At 40.0% G+C, this 17826-nt stretch overlaps 1 protein-coding gene across 4 annotated transcripts in view; it reads left to right on the top strand.

The window, feature by feature from the left end:
• Positions 1 to 17826, top strand: part of pecam1 (platelet/endothelial cell adhesion molecule 1) — a 192714-nt gene that overhangs the window by 34321 nt on the left and 140567 nt on the right. The window lies entirely within an intron of this gene.

Raw genomic sequence — 17826 nt, 5'->3', positions numbered from 1 at the left:
TTTGATATCCCCCTCTTTGCCGGGTCAGAGGAGACTTTATGGACTCCATCAGGGGTTTTCAGTGCTTCCTCTTGTCCTGACAAATATAGACAAGGCCTTTTTGTCCTTGGCTTTTGTAAATGCCCTGCCTCCAGACTTCCAGCATCTCGCTTCCAGTATATCTTTTAACCATATTGTGACAGGATCGGTACATCTGAAGGGGGCCTCTCTCTTCATTGGCCGTTCCTCCTCCAGATTTCCTGCGTTATAACCTTCCAGCTCTCCTTCACAGTCATTTCTTTACTGAAGCTCTCCTCCACAGCGTCACCTTTTGCTTTTTTTAATGATTTCTGCCAGTTTCAGCTCTTCCTCCTCGATAGGGAGCAGGACCAAGGTCTGGTTGGCTCTGCTGATGTCCGTTCTCCCTCCTTTCATTTCCTCTGACTCAGTTTTTTATTTTATGCCACCTCTCCTCTTAACTTCATCAACCTGCGATTTGCTTCATTTCTGGCAACCCTGATCTGGTCTTTTTCTTTTTTTTTCTGACTACAGGCCGTTGTAAAGGTGGAGATCTGCTTTTATGTCTTTCTCATCTCCTTTTCTGTCTTCTTTTAAACCAGATTTCAAAGCACCTCTAAGCTGAGAGATAGTTTTCCAGGACGGCTGTGGTAGTTTGAGCTGTATTGTGGCGCACCATCACCATATTTTACTCTTCCACATACCTGAAAACACAAATACATGCAGTGTTAAAGGACCAGTGTGTAACATTTAGGGGGATCTATTGGCAGAAATGGAATATTGTTTTAATAACTATGTTTTCTTAGAGTATAATCACCTGAAAATAAGAATTGTTGTGTTTTTGTTACCTTAGAATGAGCCGTTTATATCTACATACGGAGCGGGGTCCTCTTCACGGAGCCGGCCGCTTCTACAGTAGCCCAGAAAGGACAAACCAAACACTGGCTCTATATAGAGACTTTCGCGTTTTCACATTTTCGCGTTGGCCGTAGTTCTCCTACATGCTTGGCACACGGGAGAAGTTTCAGTTGGTTGCAATCTGCAACCTCACCACTAGATGTCGCCAGATCCCACACACTGCACCTTTAAGCCTTTAACCTTTAAGGATAAAGTGATAATTTTATTTATCCATTTTCATGTGTTTACTTTACTTTATTTGTGTATTTTCCACTAAGACATCCTGCTGTGACTTCACAATACTTGTTTACTTATACAGTATCTTGTCAATTTCAATTTCATTTCCTGCATCTCTGCTTTGTATGAGCTGTTTGTGAGTCGTTGTGAATAGTTTTTAGTCACCTTCAACTTTAGGTTTTCCGGTCTATTTTTCTCGTCTAAGAATGTTAGTGTTGTCGTGCCTCACAATACTCCCAACGGCTCGAGCACTGAGCACCGATCACAGCACAATCTCCAGTATGTTGAATTCTATACCGTGGCAATGGCCAAACAGCTGTCTGAAATAGTTTTCCTGCTGGGCCAGAAATTTGGCCAGTGCAATAAAGTCGCTTAAAACTGTGCACTTTAAATCCTTAATTAATAGATCCTTTTTATGTCTTCCCTTATCCTTGCCTTTTTATGCTGATCGTTTGTGCTGAACATTTTTTGAAACACTTTTTTTTGCAGAGAGTTTGGAGTCACATAGTTAACCCGTCTCTGGAATCATTCTTTTGTACATTTATCATAACATTGCCATCAACCTGCTTTTAAAATAAAAAAATAAATCCAAAAGTGGTTATGCACTGGCTTTCACTGTATGTACCTAAAATATGCGGCCTCCGGTTGTTTTACAGGATTAACTGACTTTTTCATTCTTGAATACTGAAGCTATTAAGAGAAGATTCAATTACCTTGACAGAAATTCCATCCGTTCAATGTTGCTGCTGACTTTTTTTAAATTCATAATTTTTTTTAATTTAGTTTGCTACCTATGTGCGGTACGGCACACACTACTGGAATGTTTGGACTTCTATCAAACAGTTTGTCAATTACAAGCTTAGGAGCGCCGTCCTTCATCCGCATTTTACTGAGCTCTATAGCCAGCTTTTACTGCACAAAAAAGTATACTGTATCCTCTAACACAATTTGCATTCATTTAAAGTTGTGCTCCTGTGGATAGATATACAACTTTATCTGTCCAAACATTTGACTGCAGAAACATTTTTATTGCTAGTTTGCAAGTATAACAATGTATCTCACCCTCCAGTTTGTTTTTTATGGGATTGTTCTCTGGTGTCTGTGCTCGTTTTTAGCACTATGCACACGTTTACTGTTGACTACCATCTTTTTTAAAAAAAACAGTAGAATTTGAGTTTGCTGCCTCATGGTGCACCTGCTCTGTCAGGTTAGGTGAGGACGCCTGCGTTTCCTTCGTCACTGCTGTCGCTGCCACGCTCGTAGTGATTACTCTTACACACAGAGCAGACCTTCACACTCCACTTTACCTGGTGTGTGTTTGTGTGTGCGTGTGTGTGCGCGTGCGGTGGAGGTAAGGGATGGAGGGCTCTGTGGTGGCGGTTTGTGATTGACCTGATTATGGAAAACAGCCCCTGGCGTTGCTCCCAGAGGGTGCAGGGATTGTGGCATCTTCATGAAAAATATTCCTGTAGTGCCGGCTTCTGTCACAAGACGCCTGTGGATAAAGCCCAGCCATGGCAGACTGCCAAGAGATAGAGATAGAGATAGAGAGAGGAAGACAGAGAGAGGGCCATTTTAAAGGAGGAAACGGAGGGACGGAGGGAGATTGATGATGAAGAGGAGACGGAATTATGCAGCATTCGTGTCATGTCAGATTTATGGTAAATATTATTGATGTTAGCATCCTAGTGGTAATTACAGTCAGGCATGCGGGATGTTTTTAAGCAGGCGCCGATATTTCCCACTTGAATCTCACACTGGGGAAGTGAATCAACAAGAGTGGCAAATAAAGGGAAAGAAAACACCAAATCTGGCAATTTACAACGGCCATTTGAGGACTTTACACTCCAATACAATCCTTTTAAATTACTGTAATTTATGCAAGAATAGCAGTTTCAAATTGCGCTCGGTTGACTTTGTTTATGATGGATTTTAAACGATTTTGTTTTATGATATTAAACATGTTCTTTGCTTCTCCAGATAGATGGTATTGTGCTGAAGAAGTAGCATCATGCACACCTGTCGATCTAAATAGGACTGTGGTGTGGTGACTGCATTTCAGAATCATTGCAGTGCCTCCGTCACTGTGTTGTTATTTTAAGAGTAGCAAACTGAAGCTGTAGATAGAATATAATCCAGTCTAAAATGTATAGATTACATGTAATCAATGCATTGAAATGCAGTCCTTTTCTATGTATTGTTATCAGTGCTGGTTCCACAATAGATGCAGCAAGCCAACTAAAGAATAATCTCTTCTACCCATAATCATCCTAAATTCAATCTGACCATCAGAGAAGAAAAATGCAAACCTCCCCCTCCAGTGTGCAGAGGCAACATGTAACGAGCTGCAGAGAGGGGCGTTGAGCCAAAGGAAGGAAGGTCGCCAGGAATTGCTGGAATGGACCATTAATCTGCTCTGCCATCTCTCAGACAAGAGAAACGGTACTTTTAGGAGATGAACCGACCACACAAGTTTACACCCCCAAAGTGTTACTTTTGAAAAATAACAATGGGCCGTTTCACTGTTGGGCTGGTTTTGTTGTAAATGGAGGTTGTGGGCAGACAATCAGAGGTAGTGGTCTGATTCCAGGTTGGTCTGGGAACGGTGGACAAGCTCTTCATTTGTGCAAGGATACTGATGAGGTCATGAGAGTTTACATGTGCTTTTTTAGGACTTGGAGTTTAAAGGTGCAATGTGTAATACCTGGCCACAAGACCCCTGGCGCTGGGGTTTGCGCTGACTGAATCCGAGCTAACTGCTAATTGAAGGTCTGTCTCTCCTGGAGCTGCCGCCCGCTCTCCTCCCGGTGAAGTAATCTTCTGGTGGCAGGAAGGACAAAATGAAAATACGAGTTGTTTTTTTTTGGTGCCATGGTCCCTTTCATTACTAGGAAAGGTGATCATTGTGACGCATGAAGCCAAAAAGTTTGACTTCCTTGGTAGAAAGGAATCTTTTGCATCCTTGTCAAATAAGATTCAAAGCCTGGTGCTGTTCCTGGGGGCTTGGATTGACAAGCCCTTGGGGCTGGCCCACAAATTGTGTTTTCTGTTAACATTTTTCGGAATAATGTGTTTTACAATTTAAGCACATTTTGTCATCAGAAAGAGTGTCTAATCATGTGGTAATGAATACAATTTCAATAAGAAAATATTTCAAACTTAATCAATATCAATGAAATTTATGTAACACAACATTGAACTATTTTTTTGTGTCAAAGAAAGTGCTTCAAAACAGCTATTAAACAAAACATTCCATTCGTTTGCAAAATGAATTGCTAGATTTAGCTGTTGAATTCCTCAGTTTTTTTTGGCGACCCCTCCCCCAGGTTCTCCTTCAACCCGTGTCTTGCTCTCATTTGCTGTAGCTCCCCGACAGGTCCAGATATTTAGCCTGCTAGATATATCTTACACATTGCATCTTTAATAATTGTATGCATCTGGGTGCTGCAGGAGTGAGACGGCTGTTAGTATATCTAGTCCTTGTGTACAGTGTATACTGTATGTTATGTATCTCAAGCAAGAACTGTGTCCTCAAATCTGTTCACAGTGGGTGTTGGACTCCATCAAGGCTGTACCTTACCAACCATTGTATTTATAAGTTGGGTGTGTTGTAGTTCTGTTGAACTGTAAACTCAAAATATTGATACACAGCAGCCTTAGCAGTTCATACTTTGGTAAGTGTACTAAGATCTGTTTGAACAAGGATGTTGCTTTTTTGAATGCTTATGGATTGCAGTGAAATTGCCAAAACAGACGACCACCTCAACATGGGTTTGATTGGTACCTCAAGTTTTCTTCTTTTTTTGGTTCACTTAAGTGTCATAATGTCATGTCATCAGCACTATAGCGTATAGAGCCTGTTGAATTAACCGGGATGATGAACAACTAGAGCAGTGGTTCCCAAACTATTTTCCTTTTACCTCTATCTAATAAAAGCTGAGCCTCCCCAGACATCATCACCCTAAAAGAAATTACAAATCCTCGAACAAAATCCTCCATTTCAATAAAGTGATTCAGTGTATTAAAGATGAAGTAGGCGAGATTGGAGCAAATATGATTAAAAAAAGTTATTTTTATAAAACGGTTGCTATACCGTGACAGTAGAACATGAAACAGGTAACCTGAAAAAAATCATGTGCCTCTGTGTCCTCCGGTGCTCCTAACGGCATCTGCAAGATTTTACAGACCGGAGGAAAACAAGCAGTAAGAGCTGATCTGAGGTCTGCTGTCCATCTGCTGTCTATGAGAGCCGGCTGTCAATCATTCGCCAACTTCGATCAAACGGTCAAACTAGGCAGCACTGATCAAATATGAATCAATATTATGTTACGTTAATATGTATTTCTCGCCTCAAATGTTTTCAGAATCATCTTGTAGTGCACGGTTAAGCTGTAAAATGAGAAAGTTTGTGACGCGACCGCCATTGTAAAATCTGTTGAAGGAACGCCAGGTTCCGGTCACATGACCGGAGCACAGCCAATAGGAACGCTCTCTCTCTGAAATGACCTGTGATTGGTGAAGTCTTCCGTCACAGGCTAGATTTTTTAAACCCTTTAAACAGAGCCATGAGGAGGAGCAGAAGTCTAGTTTTCTGTCCGAACACTTGAATTACAATATGCTGAAAGGTTATTATGGATTTTTTGCCCAATGATGCCAAAAATATACTGCCTACTGCCACTTTAAATGAGTTAGTCTTTTTTATCTTTTCTTTTTTATTTATAACTTGTCCGTTCAACTTCAACTTAAATAAAGTAATGACGTCTTGACGGATTCGCCAAGCAAATGCAGATATGTATCTTTTTTTGGCGACTAATTAATTTACCATAATAACATTAGAGCCCAAATAGAATTTTTTTTGTTATTGTGGTTAAATAAATGTAATTTATGGTGTAGATTGTTGCTAGACCGCCCTGTTAATGCAGGTGGGAGCCTCACTGCATGTGCGTCAAGCAGGAGAGCAAATAGCTTTTTGACTGTAGTGAAAATGTTGTTTTTAAATTGCTAAACACCAACAAATATGGATTGAAGCTGAATATTTTGTTAGATTGTGTTACTTAGTAGCAACAAATATACTGTATATCTTTTTTAATTGTTTTATATACAGATTTTTGTATAAATTATCCAGGTAGTGTATTATTATGATTTTAATTATACATAAGCAAATCTAATTTTAACAACCTCAGAGCAGACAAAGCTTGGCGCACCCCCCTTAAGGCCCTGACACACCAACATTCCAATACACGGGTATTTTCACAACGACATGGCCATCTGGGATGAAGCTAAGTGGTGAGTGAGAGTGGTGTGAAAATGGTTGTCAAACGCCGCTTTGTTTCATGTACGTATCATAACAACGGCATGTGTATTCGCAGTCCTCGGTCTTCCAGTTTCCCTTTTTTTTTTTTGTCACTTTAGTCTTTATTGCTTTTTTTGTATACACAAATAAAACACACATATAAAAACGAAACTTGCAACAGTGCAGTGAGGGGTTCAGTTTACAATTGGTGATGCAGTATTCAGGGTTATTTTCTTATTAAAACATTTTCCAATAACTTACAGTTTTTACAATACAATTATACATTGCTTATGTCTTTATGTCTATACCTAATCCATTTTTCCCATTTTCTGTTAAACTCATCTTCTTTCACTCTTAGAGAATAAGTCATTTTCTCCATCACAAATATTCCCTGTACTATTTCTAACCATTGACTAAGTCTGGGGGTGTCCGCTACAAGCCATTTTCTTGTAATGGCCTTTCTGCCAGCTGTGAGTAGGATTTTAACCAAGTACTGATCTTCCTTCAGCACCACTGAAGTTATATTACCCAGGTACAAAATGGAACACTTCTTAATGATTATATATCCTAATACCTCCTTTAATACTGAGTTCACTCTGTCCCAAGATGGTTCTATTTTTGGGCAACTCCAGAAGATATGTGCATGATTTGCATCTGTATGGCCACATTGTCTCCAGCATGTTTGTTGCCTTAGAATTTGCTTGCTTTTTATGTTAGGCGTAATGAAGAAACGAACCAGATTTTTCCAATTAAATTCTCTCCAGAATTGTGAATTAGTGGATGTCTGTAGTGTTACACACATATCATGCCATTCTTCTTCTGAGATTTTGATGTTCAATTCCTTTTCCCACTTTAATTTCACATAGGATGTAGTCTTTGCTTGACATTCCATTAAGCCATGATAAAGTTTAGAGATAATCCTTGATGCTTTTTGATGATATGCATTGACTATAACTTCCACCACTGGATTCTTCTCTTCTGGTGCCTCCCTTTTTACTTTTTTGTTGTAATATTCTCTCAGTTGGAAATATCTAAACAAGTCTTGGTTGCGAAGTGCAAATCTGTCCTTCAAATCTTAAAAACTTCTCAGGTCTCCATTTTTAGTAACAGTACAAAACGCAGTCATTCCTTTTTTCATCCATTCTTTAAATGTTGAGTCATACATCCCTGGTCTGAACTCCCCATCCAAAGCTATCCATTTTAACACTTTTTGTCGATTTTTCAATTTAAGTTGTCTGGTAAGAGTGAACCAGGTTTCCAAAGTAAATATTGTTATTGGATCGATTATACTCCTGATATGCCCTGGAAGCGCTTTTTCTCCCAAGAGTGTTTGGATGTGGAAATCAGGGATACATGTCTCAATCTCTTTCCACCTAGCTATGTAGCTATCATCACACCAATTAATTAGAGGTCGAAGTTGGGCTGCATAGAAATATGTCCTAAAATTTGGAAGTGCCATTCCACCTTTGTCCTTTGGCAACTGAAGTGTAGTGTATCGAACTCTGGCCTTTTTCCCTCCCCAAATAAATCTAGATATTAATTTATCCCATTCTGTGAATTGTTTTAGTGTGACCTCTATTGGCAGAGATTGAAACAAGTACAATAACCTTGGCAAAATATTCATTTTCACCACATTTATTTTACTGCTAAAATCCATTGGGTATGTGGACCATCTTTCTATATCCCTTCTTATGTTTTGGTTAATGTGGTTATAATTGGCCCCATACAACATTGATATATTTTTCGTTATATGTACCCCTAGGTATTTAATTGATTTTGGATCCCATTTAATATTATACTTTTGCCTGATTTCTTCTGGAGGAACATAGTTAAATAGGAGGATTTGAGTTTTTGAAATATTCAATTTATATCCTGCATAGAAATTAAATTTATTTATGATCTCCATCATCCTTGGAAAGGAGGTGTTTACATCCGTGAGATACATCATTACGTCATCTGCAAAAAGGCCAATTCTATGTTCTCTGTCTCTTATAGTTATTCCCCTCAGTTCCCTATCTTGACGGATCGCTTGAGCCAATGGTCCAATATATATAGCAAACAGGGTAGGGCTAAGACAACATCCTTGTCTCGTTCCTCTTCCTAACACAAATCTCTCTGTCAAGGACCCATTCACCTTTACTCTTGCAGAAGGTTGCTGGTAGATTGCTTTAATAATTTGAATAGAATCTTGGGAAAAGCCAAATCTTTCTAGTGTTTGATATAAAAATTCCCAATTAACCCTATCGAAAGCCTTTTCTGCATCTAGGCTTATCAGAATAGCGCGCGTACTTTCTTTTTGAATCTTATGTATTATATGTAGGGTTCTTCTAATACTATCTTGTGTTTGTCTGCCTGTTATAAAACCAGTCTGGTCTTCATCAATTAAATCTGGCATGAACTTTTCAAATCGTTTGGAGATAATTGAGGTATATAATTTATAGTCCACATTTAGAATTGATATCGGTCTGTAGTTGGTACAATTTTCCTTGTCTTTGTTCTCTTTGGGTATTAGTGTTATAATTGCCTCTTTCCATGATGGGGGTGTCTTGCCTTCCTTTATAATCCAGTTAAAGGTTCTCAGAAGAAGTGGCTTCAGCTCGTTACGGAATATTTTATACTATAATATTCTATAGGAAAACCGTCGCTACCTGGGGCCTTGTTTGTTTTCATCCTACCAATTGCCTTCTCTATCTCGTCCAGTGATATTTCTGCTGTGATTGTTTTATTTTGTGTCTCTCCAATACAGGGCAGATCTATTGTACGTAAAAAAGTCTTTATTGATTCTCCATCTGCTGTAGAAGTTTGTGTATATAATTCTTTATAATATTCCTGGAATATATGTTCTATTTCTCTTGGATCACTCTTCAATTTCTGTGTAGAGGGGTCTTTAATTTTGTATATGGTGTTGTCGGCCTGTTGTTTGCGTAAACTTCGGGCAAGTAATTTAGTGGATTTAGGGCCCAGCTCATAATATGCCTGTTTTACAAATCTTGCTTTTTTCTCCACCTCTTGACCCAATATCCCATCCATTTGTCCCCTCAAATCTTCTATTTGTTTATACGTTTTCTGGTCCTTATTATTTTTGTACTTCTGTTCTAAATCCTTCAGGTCTAATATCAATTTATCGTATGTTTTCATTCTGGCCTTTTTAATATATGATGCCCTAGCTATTAACCTTCCTCGTATTACAGCCTTCAATGAGTCCCATAATATGGATGGGTCCACCTCCCCATTATCATTCTCCTCTAGATATCTTTTGATTTCCAATTTAATGTCATTAACAGTTGTTATATCATTCAGCATGCCAACATTTAATCGCCATACTGTGTTTTTCCTTCTACTATCCATTTGAATAGTTAAGTATATGGCATTATGGTCTGATACATCTGCCACTCCAATTCTGCAGTCTGTTACCCTATAGCAGTCTTCTTTCTGCATTAAAAAATAGTCTATTCTGGAGTAAACTGAGTGCGGTATTGAGTAATGCGTATAGTCTCTTTCTAAAGGGTGAAAATTCCTCCAGACATCAAGGAAACCAATTTCTTCACATGTAGTGTTTAGTAGTTTTGTTAACTGGTTCTTATTCTTCTTTTTGCTTGTCGTATCAAGACTATGGTTCAATACTACATTCAGATCCCCCCCACATATACAAATTCCTTCTGCTTCCACTGCAATGATATCAAATAGGGATTTGAAAAAGTGTTTATCGCTATCGGGGGGCGCATAGACATTTACCAGCGTTAGAACATTATTATCAACTTTGCCCTTTATTATGATATACCTCCCTTCTTTGTCTTTTATTTCTTTATAAATTTCTAATTTAACTGAGTTTGATATCAAGATTGCCACTCCTCTTTTATGACTACAAGTATGTGAGCTATAATATGTGTTTTTGTATCCAAATCTTTTAAATTTTTCGTGCTCTTGTCACGATAAATGGGTTTCTTGTAAGAAAGTAATATGCATTTTCTCTTTTTTCAATTTAGTCATGACTTTGGCCCTCTTAATTGGATTACCCAAACCATTTACATTTAAAGACATCAGCTTAAGTCCCTGACACTGCATCATTACACTTAGTGTGATTGATTTCACCGTATCCCCTCAAAAACATAACAACACACACATGAACAGTTATTAACATAATACAAACCAGAAATACAAGGAACCTCCAAATGTGGGGTGATCTCCCGTTCATCCCCAAATCCCCGTTGGTGGGTGGAGGGGAAATCCCCATCTCTACTGAGGGCCCCTCCCTAGACCCAGAACTACACCCAACTAGTGGGGTTTCACTGCGTCTAGATAAGTCCAACTTAAACAACCTGACCTCTCCCAGCCGGTCCTCAATGTAATATTTAAACTAAAGAAGTCTGAAAAAAAGAATTCAGATATCTCCTCTGTGTATCCGTTCTGTTGTATAGTCATTTTTCTGTTGAATATGGGCAAAGTTTGGTTCAATGTTTTTTAATCAGTCTTTGATGCAAAGTCTGCCCCTTTAAAGTTTTTCATTGTCTCTTCTCATCCAGCTATATGTTGTTGCAGTCCATAACCATACCTGCTTTTCTCCTGGTCCACAGTGGGATCTCTTTCCTTAAGCAAAACATTTTATGATCTCCACTGGTAGTTTTGCAGCTTCTCCCTCACCCGGTGCGCTGTACCCAGCCTCTGGTCCTTCCCCTGCCGCTGCCACTCCGCCGCTCCTCGAGTCCTGCCCTCCGCTGCAGGTCCCGGGTCGCCGCCTGGCACCTCCACCGTGAACCCTCTCTCCTTCATGTCCCGGGCTGCCTCCCTGGCGCTGTCGTATGTCTTCACTCCGTTATTCCAATGAATCCGTATTTTAGCGAGCGGTGTCTGGAACCGGATTCCTTTTTCCTTGAGCGCCTTTTTGATGCCCGCATATGCCTTTCGTTTCTGGACAATTTCAGTAGGATAGTCATGGTCAAAGAAAAGTTGTTTACCTCCGACGTGTATCTTCTTCTGCCACGCTTTCCTTAAAATCATCTCCTTCGTCTCAAACTGCAGAAAGTTGACCACCACTGATCTGGGTGCGGCGGTGCTCTGGCTCGGTTTTGGGGCGAGCGACCTGTGGGCCCGTTGGATTTGGAGATTAGTTCCCTCTGGTAACTCGAGTTCAGCGCTCAGGAGCTGCTCCAGGTATTTGGATGTGGAGCTACCTTCGGTATCCTCCAGTAGGCCGAAAACTCGGATATTATTTCTTCTTGATCTTCCTTCGAGGTCAGTTAGTTTCCCTTGCATCCGACATGTCTGCTCCCACACCGCCGTCAGTGTCTCGTTTGCGTCCATCTTCCACTCCTCCAGCTCAGCTATGCGGGTCTGTGCTTCTGTGATGCTCACCTGTTGCGTCTGTAGCTCGCGGTGGTTTTCTGTTAGCTTACGGTCTATTTCTTGCTGGAGATTGGTGATTTCTTCTTTCATCTCCCTCTTCAGCTCGACTTTAAACATGTTTAGTTCGTGTCGTAACTCCTGTTTGAGCTCTTTTATATCTTTACTGATGGTAGCGAGTCCCACTCGCAGCATCTCTGTGTGGTCCTGTTCCATTCGCTCCGTTGCGTCCTCCTCGTGTTCGCTAGCTTCGTGTTCGGAGTTAGCTTTCGTTGCAGGTTGTTCTCGCGTTTTGTTTTGCTTTTTATTGTTATTCCGACTTCTTGTATTATATTTTCTTCTCATATCTTACTTTGGCTGTCGAGTTACATTTGTTTTGAGGGTTTATTTTAACCGACTCGGGAGAGCAAGTTCACTATGCGTCTACTCTCTCCGCCATCTTCCCGGAAGCCCCCCAGTTTCCCTTTTTGAATGATGAATACAGACTACCACCTCCTGCTGGTGTGGAGAGTTATTTCCTCTCACGCAGTACGTACGTGCTAACTGGCCGTCGACTGTAGTCTTTGCAGTGTGTTCGAGTGCAACTTGTCGACCAAAACAAAGGCGACGTGAGACGACGCAACGGGCGGCCTTCGTCACCGCTAGTTCTCTGATGTCGGATTGTTATGTCTTGGGCTTAAGGGGGGCCTGGACCCGGGGTTGGGAACCACTGAACAAGTGTGTGTCTAGATTGATGATTTAATGTTAAACCTGAAACCCTCAAACTGTAAAAACACTTTCTTTGGTGGTTGTGCTTACTTGTCATGAGACATCCTACAATAAGTAACACCTTACTGTGGCACCTGTGGAAGTGATAATCATATTGAATTGCCACAAGACACACTTCCAATGTGGCAGTATGTATCCCAAGCGAACACTGTGGAGTTCATAATATGTGTAAAGTACAAACAAAATTGAGCGACTATTGTGTTTACACTTAAAACAATCTAAAATAATCTCTCCCCTTGAGAAGTAATTAGATACCTACTCATCTGGCAAACACTTCAAGGAAGCATTAAAGAAATAGCGGTGTGATTTTGTGTTTGTATTTCCCCTGAGGAAGCACTTTTTTTTATTTTTGCATATATTTGGGCTGAGGCTTGTTGGGTGATAGTCTGAAAGGGGAATTTCCCATGTCGGGAGGAAATCAATTATTCATTCAGTGGCATGGAGGGTTGAGCGCCACCCTGACAGCTCTCTGAGATTAAGGACAAGTATGGATGGATGTGTGTCTCATGTATATTCTGTTTCACCATGCAAGCCAAAGTCCTTTTGTGTGGCCCTCCATTGGCAGCATTTAAAGCACATTCTAAAGTGACAATTACTCTGCTGTATCACGCCAGTGATTATTGTTTAAATAGTTCATTAGCAGTATTGTGGGGCCAAAGCTTTAGTGTAATGAGATTTAGGTGGTGCATATTACTCATAGAATCTTTTACTAGATGAGAATTGGATCAAAATTGGGTAGAAATATCACATTGTCAGTGCAATTTTTTTAAACAAAAGACATTCTGGTGTTTTGTGAGAGACTGAATCCAAGCCAGCACTTTAAAAATCTCGTTCCCCTCTCCACTCGGAACTATCAAATGCTAAAAATCCTGCAAAATGAAAACATGCCTCAGCGTTTTTGCAGTGAGCACCATATGATCCAATAAAAGGATTTATGCATATTTATATAATCAAATTCTCAAAAATCACTGTTTTCCTGTTTGTGCAGATATTCTCGTTACCATTAAAAATGCATTTCCCTGAACAACAGTTATCAACAGATTGCCTGTGTCACCAGTTTTATCATTTCTTTTTCAGCAAAAACGGCTCTTATTCAGCATCACTGGGACAGTTAAATGTCGCTCACGCCCACCTAGAGTTCCTGTTTTGCTATTCTCTTGTCATGAATTTTTCATCAGTCACTTGATGAGACATTTAATCTGTTTGCCTTATAAAGCACAGTGAGCAGTCTTTGGGTAGGGGATGTTTTCTACTGTCCCACTGCTACAGTAGCTTTTGAATTACAGGAGCCAGGGTCTCTTTGTAACTTACGGTCTGTTTACCCCTGCTTTGTCAGAATCGGCCCGTCACTAGTTTAAATAAATTAGACAAAACTTGCTGTAGACACTTTCACATTAAAAGAGTAATCTACTGATTTAGCTATGGACTCTTATAACATTGTTGGACAGTTTTTATTCCACACGTTCTTCTTCCTTGTCAAAACCTGGTGCCTACTTTACCCGCAATGCAAATTGACCACTGACAGATGTTTTGGTAGATTAAGATGTTCTATGCTAGTAGCAGCTAATGTAGCCTAGAGCTGGTTACAGAGGTTTGGTAACTCCACACCTTCAGATTTGTTTTCATTTTAGAACTTGTAGTCTTCAGCCCCAACTGACACTGACTCAAATGACATCACTTGAGGCAATTTATCAGATTTCAGCAGCCACAAAAGGCTTTATACAACTTTTTGTTTGTACTTATGCAGTATATTTTGATGTTTGATGATTTCATTTTAGTTACACTGAAATATAATCAGCTAGACACTTTCTTCATCAGATAGATAAATGACATTTTTAGCCATGCTAGTAGCAATTAGGTTGTCTTTTGCTTTTCAGTGAAATATCTGTAAATATGGGATTATGGGATATTACAGTGGAATTTGGTACACACATTCATGGTCCCCAGAGCATGAATTGGATGCAAAGCATGTACTTTGTGTTTAGTGCTAATTACGAAGTGTTCGTATTGTATTTCTGTGTTACTTTGTACTGGATGAGGATACTGAGCTTGTTAAGTCATTTTTTTCTGTTCAGTGTCAACAGGGATATAGTTGCTGATGTGTGTAAGTGGAAACACAATATATTAAAAAAGTTGGATGTTTACCTGTGTTTTAAGCAGCAATTACCCAGAACTGTCGAATCTAGCTCCAAATCATGAAATTGGACGCTGGCACTGCGTGATGATTTGACATGCAGCAAATTCACGGTCTCCTGAATGACGCAAAGGCTTGTTATCCACATTGTCTCTTCACTAAAATAGCTCACTTCTGTCTGCATTGCCTCCACGTCATTTCAAGGACAGTAACACAATTCTCTGGTAAAACAGTCAAATGTGGTGTGCTATTCAGATAAAGAGTGAAATAAGAGAAGCCAGATGGGGACCTTTCCTCCAAGCTAATTTGAATCGGAGTGCATGAAGGCACAAACCAATTAGGGCTGAGGAAAGCTGGGGATAGGTCAACACGCTGGCTATTATCTGGCTTTGCCAAAAATATACCTGACAAGATGTAGGGCAAGATTTAGGTCAAGAGAAAAAAAGACCTGATTTGGACATTTGTGGTCTGTGGGTCAACAAGGCCAGGTGGATGTGGATGAGGGAGTGGATGTTGATTTCTACCTAGGCCTCCAGTGGCCACTCAAGAAGAGACCTGTACTGTGTATATGTGTCTGTCTGTACATACTGTGTGTGTGGATATGTAGGTGTGTTTGTGTGTGACTTTGTCACAGAAGTGAAATCCAACCCCAGATGTGTCACACTATCTGTCTGTAATGGCTGTGCGATGGGTATGGGCTGAAGTTCGTCTGATGCCTGGGGAAAACCTATTGATGTAAAGGCGTCCCGCTACCTCAGAGGTAGAGGATGGAAACCAATTTGCGGGACATGTGACCCAACTGCGGTGGGACCGAATGACCTCTCTAGCAATAAAGGGAGGACCTTCAGACCCTGCTACCCCATCCAATGTGAGCGGTGTCAGCTTTGATTAATTTGTAGAGAGACTGCATGGATTGAGATGTACTCTATGACCTCAACGCCAACCTTTTGTTGACAGAAACAGCCGTGTGTTTTCAATATAGGCTGCGTAGTGTGTAACATGTGTGCACTTACAGTGTGCATGTAATGCTGTCTCTGTACTACTTTGCAGAGGTGATTTATGTTTGGTTAACATGCTGGTGTCTACAGTGTACTCTAGAAATTCTTGTGAACTCCACAACCTCGAAATTGATTCTCACTGAAGAAAGAATGTTGTTTTGTAAGGCGAAGGCAAGTTCACTTTTCTTCATCCTTCATCCAGTCTTTATGGACACAGGATGAAAATTTAAAATCCCACACGCAAATGTGTTTCTGTTACAATTACTACGTTTATAATATTCAACTGTTATATGAATACATGATATGACGATATTCCAAATTTGATACAGGTCATGTAAACCGCATATTCTTTTTAGATATTCTAAATTAGGCCTTATTCCAATGGAGCATTTTCCAATTAAGACATGTGGAATATGCTGATATTTCGGTTTTAGGAGCATTGTTTGGACATGTATACAGCTCATTCGGAATATGCGTCTCAATAGGGCAGTTTGCGACACACAACCTCTTGCCTGTTTGCGGCCAGCTCTGTGCGTTGTAAACAAACCAATTAGCCGACAGTTTGCAGAGATGCATGCCCAAAAGAAAAGCCCACATTTCTTGTCGGAAGGAGAAACACACCTACTTTAAAAGCAGATTTTTGGATATGTGCAAATATCGCAACGCAGACCTTTTTAAGAAGGTGGTTGAAGGAATCAAAGAGGGAGGCTGTGTTCACATGGTCGAACAAGTCCGCCACCGGTTACGTTATTCAGAGTATACACAGCTGCATGTAAACGGGAATATTAGTGGAATATTCATTTTTCATTTGCCATGTAAACAGCTTAGTAGGAATATTGTCTTTTTTGGAGTAAGGGTAAAAATTGTGATAATTTGTGCATGTAAATGTAGTCAGTGACATTGCAGATTATTTATACTGGCTATGCTATGGGATTTGTTTGTATGGGACTTCGTAGGATATCACCACAATAATATAGCCTATTGTGTAAGAAATGTATGGGGAAGGCCATGTAGGAATGAACCATCCAACATATTTTGCTATCTAGTGTTGTTTTTTTCCCAAATGTCAAATCTAGACTCGTGTGTAGGCCTGAACCGGGTCATACTGAAGTTTGTGAAAAGCTGTGATGAGAAGAATTGAGAAGAATTTCATTCACACATTTGAGACAGGTTTTATAAGAAGGAGAAGAAAAAGCAATGGTTAAAGGCCATTTAAATGATCCACTCTTACAGTAAATTAATTGGCTCAAAGCTGAGAGTTATTATTCAGTGTAGCAGTTTTATAGTAATCAGGTATTGTTGCATATTCTGATGCTACCAGGAAAGGTGCAAATTGGTTGATTTTACTGTCTGCTGGCCTCTGGCAAGATTTCTTTTTACCTCTCTGGTGCCTCTTGACGGTTGATTTGAAGATGCTACTGTACTGTTGGCACACATGCGTGGTATGTACTGCTGTACGTATTGTGTTGATTGGACAGTAGACCTGATTTTTGATGGTCAGCTTTTTGTTGGACTAATGAAAGTGGGCATGGTTTATTTGCACATGGTGGCTGACAGTGATCTGAATTTACATAGACAATATTTATTTAATAGTTTTTCTTAAGCCTGTAATAACTGATTTTTTGCAAACAAGCCGTGAAAACAACACTGTCCCTTTTAGGTTGTTATGACGAACAGTTTACACACCCAGCAGAAATGGAGCAACATTATCATTAATTTGGAGTCGTTTTTTCTTGACACCTGAAAAATGTAAGACCAATAGACCCTTTTACAGCCGTCGTCATGATTACGTCACGGTGTTAGCTGGAGGCAAAACAAAGGAAAGACCGGAGGCAAACACGGATCACTTCAGAGTAGTATGCATGTTGGGTGCCAGAATAAATATTGCATACATTTGAGATGACAAATTGTGATTCGAGGCTCTAGCGAGTTACATTATCGGCAAAGCATTTCAGAGATGGAAAAAAAACATTTCAAATAGTTTAGCTTAGCCTTCTGCTAACCGTAATTAGCACCGCAGCTCATGCAGAAGGCTAAACTATTAGAGAGATGGGGAGAAAATGTTGCTATTAATAGTTTAGCCTTTTGCTTACCGTAGCCACAGCTGTGAGCCATTGGCTGCGGTTATCCATCTCTGAAACGCTTCATCGATATTGTAAGAC

The sequence above is a fragment of the Sebastes umbrosus genome, chromosome 14 (genome assembly GCF_015220745.1).
Source record: "Sebastes umbrosus isolate fSebUmb1 chromosome 14, fSebUmb1.pri, whole genome shotgun sequence".
Lineage (NCBI taxonomy): Eukaryota > Metazoa > Chordata > Actinopteri > Perciformes > Sebastidae > Sebastes > Sebastes umbrosus.
Note: the sequence above shows the minus strand (reverse complement) of the source record. Positions and strands in the feature narration are given on the sequence as shown.